The sequence below is a fragment of the Oncorhynchus masou genome, unplaced genomic scaffold (assembly GCF_036934945.1).
Source record: "Oncorhynchus masou masou isolate Uvic2021 unplaced genomic scaffold, UVic_Omas_1.1 unplaced_scaffold_1069, whole genome shotgun sequence".
NCBI classification, from domain to species: domain Eukaryota; kingdom Metazoa; phylum Chordata; class Actinopteri; order Salmoniformes; family Salmonidae; genus Oncorhynchus; species Oncorhynchus masou.
Window position 1 is genome coordinate 147886 of NW_027000397.1, and position 18902 is coordinate 166787.

General features: G+C 48.9%; 1 pseudogene; it reads right to left on the reverse strand.

The window, feature by feature from the left end:
* Window positions 1–11481, reverse strand: part of LOC135528992 (von Willebrand factor A domain-containing protein 7-like) — a 38175-nt pseudogene extending 26694 nt beyond the window's left edge.
* Window positions 11482–18902: the final 7421 nt, after the last annotated feature.

Sequence of the window (18902 nt, forward strand, 5' to 3'; positions counted from 1 at the left end):
GATTACTGGGGCCTGGAGAGGGAGGAGAGGGAGTTATAACAGGAGTACTGGGTCCTGAAGAGGGAGGAGGAGGGAGTTATAACAGGAGTACTGGGGCCTGAAGAGGGAGGTGAGGGAGGAGAGGGAGTTATAACAGGAGTACTGGGGCCTGAAGAGGGAGGAGAGGGAGTTATAACAGGAGTACTGGGGCCTGAAGATGGAGGAGAGGGAGGAGAGGGAGTTATAACAGGAGTACTGGGTCCTGAAGAGGGAGGAGAGGGAGGAGAGGGAGTTATAACAGGAGTACTGGGGCCTGAAGAGGGAGGAGAGGGAGGAGAGGGAGGAGAGGGAGTTATAACAGGAGTACTGGGGCCTGAAGAGGGAGGAGAGGGAGTTACAACAGGAGTACTGGGGCCTGAAGAGGGAGGAGAGGAAGGAGAGGGAGTTATAACAGGAGTACTGGGGCCTGAAGAGGGAGGAGAGGGAGGAGAGGGAGGAGAGGGAGTTATAACAGGAGTACTGGGGCCTGAAGAGGGAGGAGAGGGAGGAGAGGGAGGAGAGGGAGTTATAACAGGAGTACTGGGGCCTGAAGAGGGAGGGAGGGAGAGAGGGAGTTATAACAGGAGTACTGGGTCCTGAAGAGGGAGGAGAGGGAGGAGAGGGAGTTATAACAGGAGTACTGGGGCCTGAAGAGGGAGGAGAGGGAGTTATAACAGGAGTACTGGGGCCTGAAGAGGGAGGAGAGGGAGGAGAGGGAGTTATAACAGGAGTACTGGGGCCTGAAGAGGGAGGAGAGGGAGGAGAGGGAGTTATAACAGGAGTACTGGGTCCTGAAGAGGGAGGAGAGGGAGGAGAGGGAGGAGGGGAGTTATAACAGGAGTACTGGGGCCTGAAGAGGAGGAGAGGGAGGAGAGGGAGTTATAACAGGAGTACTGGGTCCTGAAGAGGGAGGAGAGGGAGGAGAGGGAGGAGAGGGAGTTATAACAGGAGTACTGGGGCCTGAAGAGGGAGGAGAGGGAGGAGAGGGAGTTATAACAGGAGTACTGGGGCCTGAAGAGGGAGGAGAGGGAGTTATAACAGGAGTACTGGGTCCTGAAGAGGGAGGTGAGGGAGGAGAGGGAGGAGAGGGAGTTATAACAGGAGTACTGGGGCCTGAAGAGGGAGGAGAGGGAGTTATAACAGGAGTACTGGGGCCTGAAGAGGGAGGAGGGAGTTATAACAGGAGTACTGGGGCCTGAAGAGGGAGGAGAGGGAGGAGAGGGAGTTATAACAGGAGTACTGGGGCCTGAAGAGGGAGGTGAGGGAGGAGAGGGAGTTATAACAGGAGTACTGGGGCCTGAAGAGGGAGGAGAGGGAGTTATAACAGGAGTACTGGGGCCTGAAGAGGGAGGAGAGGGAGGAGAGGGAGTTATAACAGGAGTACTGGGTCCTGAAGAGGGAGGAGAGGGAGGAGAGGGAGTTATAACAGGAGTACTGGGGCCTGAAGAGGGAGGAGAGGGAGGAGAGGGAGGAGAGGGAGTTATAACAGGAGTACTGGGGCCTGAAGAGGGAGGAGAGGGAGTTATAACAGGAGTACTGGGGCCTGAAGAGGGAGGAGAGGGAGGAGAGGGAGTTATAACAGGAGTACTGGGGTCTGAAGAGGGAGGAGAGGGAGGAGAGGGGAGGAGAGGGAGTTATAACAGGAGTACTGGGGCCTGAAGAGGGAGGAGAGGGAGGGGAGGAGGGGAGTTATAACAGGAGTACTGGGGCCTGAAGAGGGAGGTGAGGGAGGAGAGGGAGTTATAACAGGAGTACTGGGTCCTGAAGAGGGAGGAGAGGGAGGAGGGGAGTTATAACAGGAGTACTGGGGCCTGAAGAGGGAGGAGAGGGAGTTATAACAGGAGTACTGGGGCCTGAAGAGGGAGGAGAGGGAGGAGAGGGAGGAGAGGGAGTTATAACAGGAGTACTGGGGCCTGAAGAGGGAGGAGAGGGAGTTATAACAGGAGTACTGGGGCCTGAAGAGGGAGGAGAGGGAGGAGAGGGAGTTATAACAGGAGTACTGGGGCCTGAAGAGGGAGGAGAGGGAGTTATAACAGGAGTACTGGGTCCTGAAGAGGGAGAGGGAGGAGAGGGAGGAGAGGGAGTTATAACAGGAGTACTGGGGCCTGAAGAGGGAGGAGAGGGAGGAGAGGGAGTTATAACAGGAGTACTGGGGCCTGAAGAGGGAGGAGAGGGAGTTATAACAGGAGTACTGGGTCCTGAAGAGGGAGGAGAGGGAGGAGAGGGAGGAGAGGGAGTTATAACAGGAGTACTGGGGCCTGAAGAGGGAGGAGAGGGAGTTATAACAGGAGTACTGGGGCCTGAAGAGGGAGGAGAGGGAGTTATAACAGGAGTACTGGGGCCTGAAGAGGGAGGAGGAGGGAGTTATAACAGGAGTACTGGGGCCTGAAGAGGGAGGAGAGGGAGGAGAGGGAGTTATAACAGGAGTACTGGGGCCTGAAGAGGGAGGAGAGGGAGGAGAGGGAGTTATAACAGGAGTACTGGGGCCTGAAGAGGGAGGAGAGGGGAGTTATAACAGGAGTACTGGGGCCTGAAGAGGGAGGAGAGGGAGTTATAACAGGAGTACTGGGGCCTGAAGAGGGAGGAGAGGGAGTTATAACAGGAGTACTGGGGCCTGAAGAGGGAGGAGAGGGAGGAGAGGGAGTTATAACAGGAGTACTGGGGCCTGAAGAGGGAGGAGAGGGAGGAGAGGGAGTTATAACAGGAGTACTGGGTCCTGAAGAGGGAGGAGAGGGAGGAGAGGGAGTTATAACAGGAGTACTGGGGCCTGAAGAGGGAGGAGAGGGAGGAGAGGGAGTTAAAACAGGAGTACTGGGGCCTGAAGAGGGAGGAGAGGGAGTTATAACAGGAGTACTGGGGCCTGAAGAGGGAGGTGAGGGAGGAGAGGGAGTTATAACAGGAGTACTGGGGCCTGAAGAGGGAGGAGAGGGAGTTATAACAGGAGTACTGGGGCCTGAAGAGGGAGGAGAGGGAGGAGAGTTTATAACAGGAGTACTGGGGCCTGAAGAGGGAGGAGAGGGAGGAGAGGGAGGAGAGGGAGGAGAGGGAGTTATAACAGGAGTACTGGGGCCTGAAGAGGGAGGAGAGGGAGGAGAGGGAGGAGAGGGAGTTATAACAGGAGTACTGGGGCCTGAAGAGTGAGGAGAGGGAGGAGGGGAGTTATAACAGGAGTACTGGGGCCTGAAGAGGGAGGAGAGGGAGTTATAACAGGAGTACTGGGTCCTGAAGAGGGAGGAGAGGGAGGAGAGGGAGTTATAACAGGAGTACTGGGGCCTGAAGAGGGAGGAGGAGGGAGTTATAACAGGAGTACTGGGGCCTGAAGAGGGAGGAGAGGGAGGAGAGGGAGGAGAGGGAGTTATAACAGGAGTACTGGGGCCTGAAGAGGGAGGAGAGGGAGGAGTTATAACAGGAGTACTGGGTCCTGAAGAGGGAGGAGAGGGAGGAGAGGGAGTTATAACAGGAGTACTGGGGCCTGAAGAGGGAGGAGAGGGAGGAGGGAGTTATAACAGGAGTACTGGGCCTGAAGAGGGAGGGAGAGGGAGGAGAGGGAGTTATAACAGGAGTACTGGGTCCTGAAGAGGGAGGAGAGGGGAGGAGAGGGAGTTATAACAGGAGTACTGGGGCCTGAAGAGGGAGGAGAGGGAGTTATAACAGGAGTACTGGGGCCTGAAGAGGGAGGAGAGGGAGGAGAGGGAGTTATAACAGGAGTACTGGGGCCTGAAGAGGGAGGAGAGGGAGCAGGGGAGTTATAACAGGAGTACTGGGGTCTGAAGAGGGAGGAGAGGGAGTTATAACAGGAGTACTGGGGCCTGAAGAGGGAGGAGAGGGAGGAGAGGGAGTTATAACAGGAGTACTGGGGCCTGAAGAGGGAGGAGAGGGAGTTATAACAGGAGTACTGGGTCCTGAAGAGGGAGGAGAGGGAGGAGAGGGAGGAGAGGGAGTTATAACAGTAGTACTGGGTCCTGAAGAGGGAGGAGAGGAGAGGGAGTTATAACAGGAGTACTGGGGCCTGAAGAGGGAGGAGAGGGAGTTATAACAGGAGTACTGGGGCCTGAAGAGGGAGGAGAGGGAGGAGAGGGAGGAGAGGGAGTTATAACAGGAGTACTGGGTCCTGAAGAGGGAGGAGAGGGAGGAGAGGGAGTTATAACAGGAGTACTGGGGCCTGAACAGGGAGGAGAGGGAGTTATAACAGGAGTACTGGGGCCTGAAGAGGGAGGAGAGGGAGAAGAGGGAGTTATAACAGGAGTACTGGGGCCTGAAGAGGGAGGAGAGGGAGGAGGGAGGAGGGGAGTTATAACAGGAGTACTGGGGCCTGAAGAGGGAGGAGAGGGAGGAGAGGGAGTTATAACAGGAGTACTGGGGCCTGAAGAGGGAGGAGAGGGAGGAGAGGGAGTTATAACAGGAGTACTGGGGCCTGAAGAGGGAGGAGAGGGAGTTATAACAGGAGTACTGGGGCCTGAAGAGGGAGGAGGGGAGGAGAGGGAGTTATAACAGGAGTACTGGGGCCTGAAGAGGGAGGAGAGGGAGTTATAACAGGAGTACTGGGGCCTGAAGAGGGAGGAGAGGGAGGAGAGGGAGTTATAACAGGAGTACTGGGGCCTGGAGAGGGAGGAGAGGGAGTTATAACAGGAGTACTGGGGCCTGAAGAGGGAGGAGAGGGAGGAGAGGGAGTTATAACAGGAGTACTGGGGCCTGAAGAGGGAGGAGAGGGAGGAGAGGGAGTTATAACAGGAGTACTGGGGCCTGAAGAGGAGGAGAGGGAGTTATAACAGGAGTACTGGGGCCTGAAGAGGGAGGAGAGGGAGGAGAGGAGTTATAACAGGAGTACTGGGGCCTGAAGAGGGAGGAGAGGAGGAGAGGGAGTTATAACAGGAGTACTGGGTCCTGAAGAGGGAGGAGGGGAGGAGAGGGAGTTATAACAGGAGTACTGGGGCCTGAAGAGGGAGGAGAGGGAGGAGAGGGAGTTATAACAGGAGTACTGGGGCCTGAAGAGGGAGGTGAGGGAGGAGAGGGAGTTATAACAGGATTACTGGGGTCTGAAGAGGGAGGAGAGGAAGGAGAGGGAGTTATAACAGGAGTACTGGGGCCTGAAGAGGGAGGAGAGGGAGTTATAACAGGAGTACTGGGGCCTGGAGAGGGAGGAGAGGGAGTTATAACAGGAGTACTGGGGCCTGAAGAGGGAGGAGAGGGAGGAGAGGGAGTTATAACAGGATTACTGGGGTCTGAAGAGGGAGGAGAGGAAGGAGAGGGAGTTATAACAGGAGTACTGGGGCCTGAAGAGGGAGGAGAGGGAGGAGAGGGAGTTATAACAGGAGTACTGGGGCCTGAAGAGGGAGAGGGGAGGAGAGGGAGGAGAGGGAGTTATAACAGGAGTACTGGGGCCTGAAGAGGGAGGAGAGGGAGTTATAACAGGAGTTCTGGGGCCTGAAGAGGGAGGAGAGGGAGGAGAGGGAGTTATAACAGGAGTACTGGGGCCTGAAGAGGGAGGATAGGGAGGAGAGGGAGGAGAGGGAGTTATAACAGGAGTACTGGGGCCTGAAGAGGGAGGAGAGGGAGTTATAACAGGAGTACTGGGCCTGAAGAGGGAGGAGAGGGAGGAGAGGGAGTTATAACAGGAGTACTGGGGCCTGAAGAGGGAGGAGAGGGAGGAGAGGGAGTTATAACAGGAGTACTGGGGCCTGAAGAGGGAGGAGAGGGAGTTATAACAGGAGTACTGGGGCCTGAAGAGGGAGGAGAGGGAGAAGAGGGAGTTATAACAGGAGTACTGGGCCTGAAGAGGGAGGAGAGGGAGGAGAGGGAGGAGAGGGAGTTATAACAGGAGTACTGGGGCCTGAAGAGGGAGGAGAGGGAGGAGAGGGAGTTATAACAGGAGTACTGGGGCCTGAAGAGGGAGGAGAGGGAGGAGGGAGTTATAACAGGAGTACTGGGGCCTGAAGAGGGAGGAGAGGGAGTTATAACAGGAGTACTGGGGCCTGAAGAGGGAGGAGGGAGGAGAGGGAGTTATAACAGGAGTACTGGGGCCTGAAGAGGGAGGAGAGGGAGTTATAACAGGAGTACTGGGGCCTGAAGAGGGAGGAGAGGGAGGAGAGGGAGTTATAACAGGAGTACTGGGGCCTGAGAGGGAGGAGAGGGAGTTATAACAGGAGTACTGGGGCCTGAAGAGGGAGAAGAGGGAGGAGAGGGAGTTATAACAGGAGTACTGGGGTCTGAAGAGGGAGGAGAGGGAGGAGAGGGAGGAGAGGGAGTTATAACAGGAGTACTGGGGCCTGAAGAGGGAGAAGAGGGAGGAGAGGGAGTTATAACAGGAGTACTGGGGCCTGAAGAGGGAGGAGAGGGAGGAGAGGGAGGAGAGGGGTTATAACAGGAGTACTGGGGCCTGAACAGGGAGGAGAGGGAGGAGAGGGAGTTATAACAGGAGTACTGGGGCCTGAAGAGGGAGGAGAGGGAGTTATAACAGGAGTACTGGGTCCTGAAGAGGGAGGAGAGGGAGGAGAGGGAGTTATAACAGGAGTACTGGGGCCTGAAGAGGGAGGAGAGGGAGGAGAGGGAGTTATAACAGGAGTACTGGGGCCTGAAGAGGGAGGAGAGGGAGGAGAGGGAGTTATAACAGGATTACTGGGGTCTGAAGAGGGAGGAGAGGAAGGAGGGGAGTTATAACAGGAGTACTGGGGCCTGAAGAGGGAGGAGAGGGAGTTATAACAGGAGTACTGGGGCCTGGAGAGGGAGGAGAGGGAGTTATAACAGGAGTACTGGGGCCTGAAGAGGGAGGAGAGGGAGGAGAGGGAGTTATAACAGGATGACTGGGGTCTGAAGAGGGAGGAGAGGAAGGAGAGGGAGTTATAACAGGAGTACTGGGGCCTGAAGAGGGAGGAGAGGGAGTTATAACAGGAGTACTGGGGCCTGAAGAGGGAGGAGAGGGAGGAGAGGGAGTTATAACAGGATTACTGGGGTCTGAAGAGGGAGGAGAGGAAGGAGAGGGAGTTATAACAGGAGTACTGGGGCCTGAAGAGGGAGGAGAGGGAGGAGAGGGAGTTATAACAGGAGTACTGGGGCCTGAAGAGGGAGGAGAGGGAGGAGAGGGAGTTATAACAGGAGTACTGGGGCCTGAAGAGGGAGAAGAGGGAGGAGAGGGAGGAGAGGGAGTTATAACAGGAGTACTTTGACCTGAAGAGGGAGCAGAGGGAGTTATAACAGGATTACTGGGGCCTGAAGAGGGAGGAGAGGGAGTTATAACAGGAGTACTGGGGCCTGAAGAGGGAGGAGAGGGAGTTATAACAGGAGTACTGGGGCCTGAAGAGGGAGGAGAGGGAGGAGAGGGAGTTATAACAGGAGTACTGGGGCCTGAAGAGGGAGGAGAGGGAGGAGAGGGAGTTATAACAGGAGTACTGGGGCCTGAAGAGGGAGGAGAGGGAGTTATAACAGGAGTTCTGGGGCCTGAAGAGGGAGGAGAGGGAGGAGAGGGAGTTATAACAGGAGTACTGGGGCCTGAAGAGGGAGGATAGGGAGGAGAGGGAGGAGAGGGAGTTATAACAGGAGTACTGGGGCCTGAAGAGGGAGGAGAGGGAGTTATAACAGGAGTACTGGTGCCTGAAGAGGGAGGAGAGGGGGAGAGGGAGTTATAACAGGAGTACTGGGGCCTGAAGAGGGAGGAGAGGGAGGAGAGGGAGGAGAGGGAGTTATAACAGGAGTACTGGGGCCTGAAGAGGGAGGAGAGGGAGTTATAACAGGAGTACTGGGGCCTGAAGAGGGAGGAGAGGGAGAAGAGGGAGTTATAACAGGAGTACTGGGGCCTGAAGAGGGAGGAGAGGGAGGAGAGGGAGGAGAGGGAGTTAGAACAGGAGTACTGGGGCCTGAAGAGGGAGGAGAGGGAGGAGAGGGAGTTATAACAGGAGTACTGGGGCCTGAAGAGGGAGGAGAGGGAGGAGAGGGAGTTATAACAGGAGTACTGGGGCCTGAAGAGGGAGGAGGGGAGGAGAGGGAGTTATAACAGGAGTACTGGGGCCTGAAGAGGGAGGAGAGGGAGGAGAGGGAGTTATAACAGGAGTACTGGGGCCTGAAGAGGGAGGAGAGGGAGTTATAACAGGAGTACTGGGGCCTGAAGAGGGAGGAGAGGGAGGAGAGGGGAGTTACAACAGGAGTACTGGGGCCTGAAGAGGGAGGAGAGGGAGTTGAGGGAGTTACAAAGGAGTACTGACACCTGAAGAGGGAGGAGAGGGAGAGAACAGAGAGACTGAGGAGAAGAGGGAGGAGAGGAGTTATAACAGGAGTACTGCAGGTTAGAGTACAGTATGTGGAGTCATCAAATAGTATTTGTCACATGTGCCGAATACAAAAGTGGAATGCTTACCTACAAGCCCTTTACAGTGCAGTTTTTTTTTAAAGTGTTAAGTAACAAATAATGAAAGAGAAGCAGTAAAATAACAATAGAGAGGCTATATACTGTGAGTACCTATATACTGTGAGTACCTATATACTGTGTTGTACCTATATACTGTGAGTACCTATATACTGTGAGTACCTATATACTGTGAGTACTGGTGCAGAGTCAATGTGCAGAGACACCGGTTAGTGGAGGTAATTGAGGTAATATGTACATGTAGGTAAAGTTAAAGTGACTATGTACAGAGCGGTGTGAAGTGTGTAGAAGCGATGACAGGTCTATTATCTCCAGGCTGGTTGGTCGACTGATACAAAGAGGGAGTGGTTTGGTGTTGACATTGGCACACAGCCAAATACTTCTTTATCAACCTGCGAGGAGGGGTTTCTTTATTTTATGAACAAATGCCTTTATAATGTAGGCGTTTAAGCTACGTGTCTGTTTTGCATGTAGTTGCCTGTATTGTGCTGACATAGGCTGGTATATCTGGGGTGGTTTAAATAAACTACAGAGAGTTCCACACACAATACCTGCCAGGTTCACCAGTTGCAGGTCAGGTCTGATCAGAGTGCGGTACGGCTGTCTGTTCCCCATCTCAACCCAGTTACTGTGGCTGTAGAAATCCTGGAGAGACAGTCACAATCAACTCCACAGTATCAGCACAGTCTTCATCATCTCCCTCTCTCACCTGTAGTATGTGTGTGTGTGTGTTTGTGCGTGTGCATGCATGCTTGTTTCTGTGTCACCTCATCTGTAGTGTGACACACAGCTCACCTGTAGTGTGTGACAGACTCGTCCCAGGGCCAGCCTGGCCAATAAGAAGCTCCCTCGTTTGACGCTGGCCTTGACCTCCGACACCCCCGCCGTGATCAGGGCCCGCCCCCCCTGGAAGGTCTCACCGTCGAAGTGGTGCGCCTGGCTCACATCATCATCATCATCATCATCACCACCATCATGTCACCATCATCATCATTTACACCATTATCACCATCATCCCCATTATCATCATCATCATGATCAACATCAGCATTATAATCATCACAATTTTCATCACCATTATCATCAAAGTTATCACAATTGTCACCATTATCATCGCCATTGGCATTAACACCATTATCATACTCCAAATAATAATTGCCATCCTTATCATCATATTGATCATCATTAACATCCTCATCACCATTATCAACACCATTATCATAATCATCACCACATTCATCATCACCATTATCATCATCATAATCACCATTAATCACCATTATCATAATCATTGTCATGATCATCACTATTATCATCATCATCACCATCATTCTTGTCATCATCTTGTCATCCTCACTTTGCTCAGAGCAAATGCCATGTCCACCAGAGCGTTGCTAAGGTACATCTTGACAATGGCGCTCTGGAAGAGGATGGTGGAGACGAGGGAGGAAGAGGAGGAGTCTGCAGAGCAGGCCTTCTGTAGTTTGATGATGGAGAGACTGTCATCAATCTTTGGAGAGAAAGGAGAGAGAGACAGACAGTTAATTCATTGGTTTGTAAGGGAAACACACAAGTAAGAGACTTAATTTCAGTCTGGTGAAAAAAAAGTCTTATTAGCACATCCATTGCTTTATTATAGTACTAATTACAAAACATTAGTTCATTTCCAGTAGCTCATTCCAGTCTGTCACATCATTCACCAATAGTCAACTCACCGGCAGGCTGAAGTCCCGCCCCTGGGCGGCAGCCAGGGCGCGGCAGACCTCGGCGGTTTTGCGTAATACGGCCCTCTGTGTGATGTCACGGTGTGTGACCGAGCCCCCTCCTGAGATGAGGGGTTTGAAGGCCTGGGTGCCCCCTGGAATGGACAGGTACAGCGCCATCAAGAGGAGGGAGGTCTGCATGGCAGTGCATAAAGTTTTGATGGTCCAAGGAGATTGGTGGAGGTCTCTAATAACTCTCTCTATGTGTGAGATATGATCAGAGTCCAATAACAAGTATCTTCCTGGTTCTGTGAACCTGTTGCAGCCTACAGAGACACATAAGGACAGAGAGCAAATCAAGGAGAGGTTACTCAGGGTTAATGAGCTGTAATGGAAATGCCTGTTGGGAATGGAGGTTGGGAATGATGAGGGAAGCATGAGAGAGACAAGGGAATGAAGGGAGAGGCATGAGAGAGACAAGGGAATGAAGGGGAGGCATGAGAGAGACAAGGGAATGAAGAGGGAAGCATGAGAGAGACAAGGGAATGAAGAGGGAAGCATGAGAGAGACAAGGGAATGAAGAGGGAGGCATGAGAGAGACAAGGGAATGAAGAGGGAAGCATGAGAGAGACAAGGGAATGAAGAGGGAAGCATGAGAGAGACAAGGGAATGAAGGGGAGGCATGAGAGAGACAAGGGAATGAAGAGGGAAGCATGAGAGAGACAAGGGAATGAAGAGGGAAGCATGAGAGAGACAAGGGAATGAAGGGGAGACAAGGGAATGAAGACAAGGGGAATGAAGGGGGGCATGAGAGAGACAAGGGAATGAAGGGGAAGCATGAGAGAGACAAGGGAATGAAGAGGGAGGCATGAGAGAGACAAGGGAATGAAGGGGGAGGCATGAGAGAGACAAGGGAATGAAGGGGGAGGCATGAGAGAGACAAGGGAATGAAGGGGGGCATGAGAGAGACAAGGGAATGAAGGGGAGGCATGAGAGAGACAAGGGAGGAGACAGAAATATTCTCACTGAAGTCCTGACCATATCTCAGATCACATTGTACATATCACTAAAATAACTTGTAGTTATCTAATGAACACACTTTAAGAAAACTCCAATTTACATATCATTTTCCATTCAAATGCTTTACATAAACAGTGCGAAATTAACTAAAGATGAAGTCTAAAATACACAAAGTTGACTTACAAAAATTCCAACTGAAATGTTGACTGGTATAATTCATTAAAATGACATTAAAATGTGTGTTTTACCTGTGGGTCGTGAAGTCCCGATGTCCACGTTGGGAGTGGTGGTGGAATGAGACTTCAAGTGTGTGTGTACAGTATTCTCTGTGTGTTTGACATTCTTTGTCCTTATCAGTTTGTGTGTGGGCTCATTCTGCTCCTTTATAACTTGCTACACCTGGGTGGAGTGACGAGGGGAAGTCACTCATTCACTGTTCAGGTGGCCGTGACAAGAATTCCCAAACAGAACACTCCTCCAGATACACAGGAAGAGGAGGGCTGTGTGTGAGTGTGTGTGTGTGTGTGTGTGTGTGTGTGTGTGTGTGTGTGTGTGTGTGTGTGTGTGTGTGTGTGTGTGTGTGTGTGTGTGTGTGTGTGTGTGTGTGTGTGTGTGTGTGTGTGTGTGTGTGTGTGTGTGTGTGTGTGTCAGAGCAGTGGGAGGACAGTGGGAGAGGCCTTACTGTCCGTGTTGAGGAGGTCTGACTCAAATACACATAAAGGCAGTGTACCAAATGACACCCTTTTCCATATATATAAGTCCTATGAGCACAATAAGTCCTATAAGCACCATGAGTCCTATGAGCACAATAAGTCCTATAAGCACCATGACTCATATGAGCACTATAAGCTCTATGCGCACTATGAGTCCTGAGAGCCATATGAGTCATATGAGTCCTATGAGCACTATGAGCACTATGAGCACAGAGTTTTATGAGTTCTATGAGTCCTATGAGCACTATGAGCCCTATGAGTTCTATGAGCACTATGAGTTCTATGAGCACTATGAGTTCTATGAGCACTATGAGTCCTATGAGTTCTATGAGTCCTATGAGTTCTATGAGTCCTATGAGCACTATGAGTCCTATGAGTTCTATGAGTCCTATGAGTTCTATGAGTCCTATGAGCACTAGAGCACTATGAGTCCTATGAGTTCTATGAGTCCTATGAGTCCTATGAGCCCTATGAGTCCTATGAGTCCTATGAGCACTATGAGTCCTATGAGCCCTATGAGTCCTATGAGTCCTATGAGCACTATGAGTCCTATGAGTTCTATGAGTCCTATGAGTTCTATGAGTCCTATGAGCACTATGAGTCCTATGAGTTCTATGAGTCCTATGAGTTCTATGAGTCCTATGAGCACTATGAGTCCTATGAGCTCTATGAGTCCTATGAGTTCTATGAGTCCTATGAGTCCTATGAGCACTATGAGTCCTATGAGCTCTATGAGTCCTATGAGTCCTATGAGCACTATGAGTCCTATGAGCCCTATGAGTCCTATGAGCACTATGAGTCCTATGAGTCCTATGAGTCATATGAGCACTATGAGTCCTATGAGTTCTATGAGTCCTATGAGCACTATGAGTCCTATGAGCTCTATGAGTCCTATGAGTCCTATGAGCACTATGAGTCCTATGAGTCCTATGAGTCCTATGAGTCCTATGAGCACTATGAGTCCTATGAGTCCTATGAGTCCTATGAGCACTATGAGTCCTATGAGTTCTATGAGTCCTATGAGCACTATGAGTCCTATGAGTCCTATGAGTCCTATGAGTCCTATGAGCACAATGAGTCCTATGAGTCCTATGAGTCCTATGAGTCCTATGAGCACTATGAGTCCTATGAGTTCTATGAGTCCTATGAGCACTATGAGTCCTATGAGTCCTATGAGTCCTATGAGCACTATGAGTCCTATGAGTTCTATGAGTCCTGGTCAACTGAGCACTATTTAAGAATAGTCCTTTGAGTTCTATGAGTATCTCATAACAAATGGTTCACTTTTCAGTCCCATAAAAGCACTCTGAGTCCTTGAGTTCTATAAGAGTCCTATGAGCACTATGAGTCCATGTTTGATGAGCTCTATGAGTCCTAGTGTTATGAGTTCTATGAGTCCTATGAGTCCTATGAGCAATATGACATCCTGGTGAGCCCTATGAGTCCTCCCAAACACAGAGTCCTATGAGCACTATGAGTCCTATGAGTTCTATGAGTCCTATGAGTTCTATGAGTCCTATGTGCACTATGTGTCCGTGTGTGTTCTGTGAAAGTCCTATGAGTTCTACTGTTTCATCACAATGAGCACTATGAGTCCTATGAGCTCTATGAAGTCCTATCACTTCTGCATGAGTCATATGAGTCCTAAATGAGCACTGAAGAGTCCCTTTATGAGCTCTAAGAGTCCAATGAGTCTCCTATTCTGAGCACTACTGTTCTCCTTACCCTGTCCGTCTTCTTCATCCAGTCATTTGAGCACTTTGAGTCCTATGAGTCACTATTTCCTGTCATATGGTCAGGCACTATGAGAATCCAATGAGTTCTATAAAGAGTCCTGAGCACAGAGTCCTATGAAAGGACAAGGACAGAGAGAGTCCAGAGGAAATATGTAGCAAAGGATGAGAAACCTGATGGAAAAATCTATGAGTCCTATGAGTCCTATGAGCACTAATGAGTCCTATACCAGAGAGTTGTATAGAGAGTCCTATGAGTCCTATGAGTCCTATGAGCACTATGAGTCCTATGAGTCCTATGAGTTCTATGAGTCCTATGAGTTCTATGAGTCCCATGAACTATGGGAGGGATCCTATGAGTTCTATGAGTCCAGAGTTGTAAAGAGCACTATGAGTCCTAAAGAGCTCTATGAGTCCTGTATGAGTCCCATGAGTCCTATGAGCACTATGAGTCCTATGAGTTCTATGAGTCCAGAGAGTTGTATGAGGGACACTATGAGTCCTATGAGTCCTAGAGTCCTATGAGCACTATGAGTCCTATGAGTTCTATGAGTCCTATGAGCACTATGAGTCCTATGAGTTCTATGAGTCCCATGAGCACTATGAGTCACCAGAGTTCTATGAGTCCAGAGTTGTATGAGTCCAGAGAGTATGAGCACTTGTATGAGTGGATACCTATGAGTTCTATGAGTCCCAGAGAGTTGTATGAGGGATACTATGAGCGGGACTATGAGTCCTATGAGCTCTATGAGTCCTATGAGTCCTATGAGGGAGGGACACTATGAGTCCTATGAGTCCTATGAGTCCTATGAGCACTATGAGTCCTAGAGTTGTATAGAGTCCCAGAGAGTTCTATGAGTCCTATGAGTTCTATGAGTCCCATGAGCACTATGAGTCCTAGAGTTCTATGAGTCCTATGAGTTCTATGAGTCCATGAGCAGAGGATACTTGTATGAGTCCTATGAGTTCTATGAGTCCTATGAGGGTTCTAAAGAGTCCTAGAGTCCTATGAGCACTATGAGTCCTATGAGCTCTATGAGTCCTATGAGTCCTATGAGCACTATGAGTCCTAGAGAGTTGTAAGAGTCCTGAGTCCTATGAGTCCTGGATGAGCACTATGAGCCCTATGAGTCCTATGAGTCCTATGAGGGTTGTATGAGTCCTATGAGCACCAGAGAGCTATGAGTCCTATGAGTTCTATGAGTCCCATGATTTCTAAGAGAGTCCTATGAGTCCTATGAGCACTATGAGCCCTATGAGTTCTATGAGTCCTATGAGTTCTATGAGTCCAGAGAGTCCTATGAGCACTTGTATGAGCCCTATGAGTTCTATGAGTCCTATGAGCACTATGAGTCCTGGTCAACTGTAGTGCACTATTTAAGGAATAGGGTGCCGTTTGAGGGGGCATTCTGTGAAGTGATGTATCTCATAACAAATGGTTCACTTTTCATTCCCATAAAAGGCATTTTTTTCTCTGTCAGCTGTTGTCTGTTTTTTCTTAGTTCAATAAGAGAAGCAGCATTTAGCAATTCATAGGAGAAAAGTGATATTTCATGTTTGACTGAGTGAATGTACATTGTGAACGGGAAACTGTTATATCAGTGGAGGCTGCTGAGGGGAGGACGGCTCATAATAATGTCTGGAACGACAGTCAATAGAATGACATCAAACATGGTTTCCATGCCATTCGTATGAGCCGTCAAACTCCCCTGTAGCAGCCTCCAGATGTTTTAGATCCCTCAGTGTGTGTGTGTGTGGATACCAGTGTGTGTGTGTGTGTGTGAATGAGTGTGTGTGTGTGATGTGTGTTGTAAAGTGTGTGATGTGTGTTGTATGAGTGTGTGTGTGTGTGTGTGTGCGTGTGTGTGTGTGCTAAAGTATCCTTTTCTGGCGTTCCACTGTTTCATCACAATTACACGCAGGGAGTGAATCCTAACTTCCACTTAAGTCAAACTTTCACTTAGTAATGCATTGATGTCATATGGAGACTAAATGAAAATGGGACCTGAAGTTAGGATTCAACCTTTAGTGATGTATAAGAGAGAACCAACGGATTCTCCTTTTCTGGCCTTCTACTGTTCTGACACAATTACCCTGTCAGGTTACTTCTTCATCCAATTGTCATTTGCTTTCACTTTCATTTCCATGGCAATCAGGTCACTCTCATTTCCTGTCAATGGTCAGAGAGTTTCCAGGGAGGTAACACAGAATTAGAGCCAATCATTCCAGTTCTACATAAAGTACAGTAGCAGGATGCTACAGATGTCCAGAAAGGACAAGGACAGAGAGAGAAACAGAGGAAATATGTAGAAAAGGAGAGAAACCTGACAGGAAAAATAATATCACAGTCTTAGAAGAACATGAGAAAGGAAAACGTGAATGACAGAGAGTTGTATAGAGGGAGGGATACCAGAGAGTTGTAAAGAGGAGGGATACCAGAGAGTTGTAAAGAGGGAGGGATACCAGAGAGTTGTATAGAGGAGGGATACCAGAGAGTTGTATAGAGGGAGGGATACCAGAGAGTTGTATAGAGGAGGGACACCAGAGAGTTGTATAGAGAGGTTGTAGGGATACCAGAGAGTTGTAAAGAGGGAGGGATACCAGAGAGTTGTAAAGAGGGAGGGATACCAGAGAGTTGTATAGAGGGAGGGATACCAGAGAGTTGTATAGAGGGAGGGACACCAGAGAGTTGTAAAGAGGGAGGGATACCAGAGGGTTGTAAAGCGGGAGGGATACCAGAGAGTTGTATAGAGGGAGGGATACCAGAGAGTTGTATAGAGGGAGAGGTTGTATAGAGAGGGATACAGAGAGTTGTATAGCAGGAGGGATACCAGAGAGTTGTATAGAGGGAGGGATACCAGAGAGTTGTATAGAGGGAGGGATACCAGAGGGTTGTAAAGCGGGAGGGATACCAGAGAGTTGTATAGAGGGAGGGACACCAGAGAGTTGTATAGAGGGAGGGACACCAGAGAGTTGTATAGAGGGAGGGATACCAGAGAGTTGTATAGAGGGAGGGATACCAGAGAGTTGTAAAGAGGGAGGGATACCAGAGAGTTGTAAAGAGGGAGGGACAACAGAGAGTTGTATAGAGGGAGGGACACCAGAGAGTTGTAAAGAGGGAGGGACAACAGAGAGTTGTATGGAGGGAGGGATACCAGAGAGTTGTAAAGAGGGAGGGAGTGGAAGAGAGAGGGATGACAGAGGAGATAATGAACATATGAATGAAGGTTAGTCAAAGCTTCTGTATACTACAAACAATCTGTATGTTTTCTTATGGAGGTATCTGCTGTCTACTCAGAGGTGGTGATGACAAACCCTTCATGTGTGAATACTCAGCAATCACACAAAATACACCGAGGAACAATACAATTACTAAACACAAAGAGAAAGATTGAGTGGGGAGAGAGAGTGGTAGAGAGAGAGAGAGAGAGAGTGGTAGAGATAGAGAGAGAGAGTGGTAGAGGGAGAGAGACATAGGGAGGAGTCAAAGATGAGTTTAATGTCATTCCCACTGATTGAAGGAGAGAAAGTGATAGAAAAACAGGTTGAGTGAAACTATCCCTTGTTTATTTAAACCACCTCCAGATAGTTCCACCTACAATGACATTAACACAGGTAACACATACACCATCCAAAGCCATTAATCCTAAATTATTCCACCTTTATTGTTTGATTGAGAGGTATTTAATACAAAGAACACATTTTGTCTGAAGAGGGAGATTACTTTTTCCCAGTTGAGTAACGTTCACCAGAGATGACAGTTTCTCCACCTTTTTTTCATTTACATCATTATTTTTCTCATAGTTTTATTTCTCATAGTTTTATTTCTCTGTTTCTCACAAAGGTTATGATGGAGCAATCCTTGCATGAGTCAGAGCATTTGAAGCATACTTCCACAGAAACAGCACAGTACAGTACAAGATACAAACAAACAGACTAACAGCCATGTAAAGACCTTGAAGTGGAGCTAGATGGAACAGTACAGTACAAGATACAAACAAACAGACTAACAGCCATGTAAAGACCTTGAGGTGGAGCTAGATGGAACATCACAGTACAAGATACAAACAAACAGACTAACAGCCATGTAAAGACCTTGATGTGGAGCTAGATGGAACATCACAGTACAAGATACAAACAAACAGACTAACAGCCATGTAAAGACCTTGAGGTGGAGCTAGATGGAACATCACAGTACAAGATACAAACAAACAGACTAACAGCCATGTAAAGACCTTGACGTGGAGCTAGATGGAACATCACAGTACAAGATACAAACAAACAGACTAACAGCCATGTAAAGACCTTGACGTGGAGCTAGATGGAACAGTACAGTACAAGATACAAACAAACAGACTAACAGCCATATAAAGACCTTGACGTGGAGCTAGATGGAACAGTACAGTACAAGATACAAACAAACAGACTAACAGCCATGTAAAGACCTTGACGTGGAGCTAGATGGAACAGTACAGTACAAGATACAAACAAACAGACTAACAGCCATGTAAAGACCTTGACGGTGGAGCTAGATGGAACAGTACAGTACAAGATACAAACAAACAGACTAACAGCCATGTAAAGACCTTGACGTGGAGCTAGATGGAACAGTACAGTACAGTACAAGATACAAACAAACAGACTAACAGCCATGTAAAGACCTTGACGTGGAGCTAGATGGAACAGTACAGTACAAGATACAAACAAACAGACTAACAGCCATGTAAAGACCTTGACGTGGAGCTAGATGGAACAGTACAGTACAAGATACAAACAAACAGACTAACAGCCATGTAAAGACCTTGAGCTAGATGGAACAGCTAGATGGAACAGTACAGTACAGTACAAGATACAAACAAACAGACTAACAGCCATGTAAAGACCTTGACGTGGAGCTAGATGGAACAGTACAGATACAAACAAACAGACTAACAGCCATAAAGACCTTGACGTGGAAGATACAAACAAACAGACTAACAGCCATGTAAAGAACTTGACGTGGAGCTAGATGGAACATCACAGTACAAGATACAAACAAACAGACTAACAGCCATGTAAAGACCTTGATGTGGAGCTAGATGGAACAGTACAGTACAAGATACAAACAAACAGACTAACAGCCATGTAAAGAACTTGACGTGGAGCTAGATGGAACATCACAGTACAAGATACAAACAAACAGACTAACAGCCATGTAAAGACCTTGACGTGGAGCTAGATGGAACAGTACAGTACAAGATACAAACAAACAGACTAACAGCCATGTAAAGACCTTGACGTGGAGCTAGATGGAACATACAGTACAAGATACAAACAAACAGACTAACAGCCATGTAAAGACCTTGACGTGGAGCTAGAT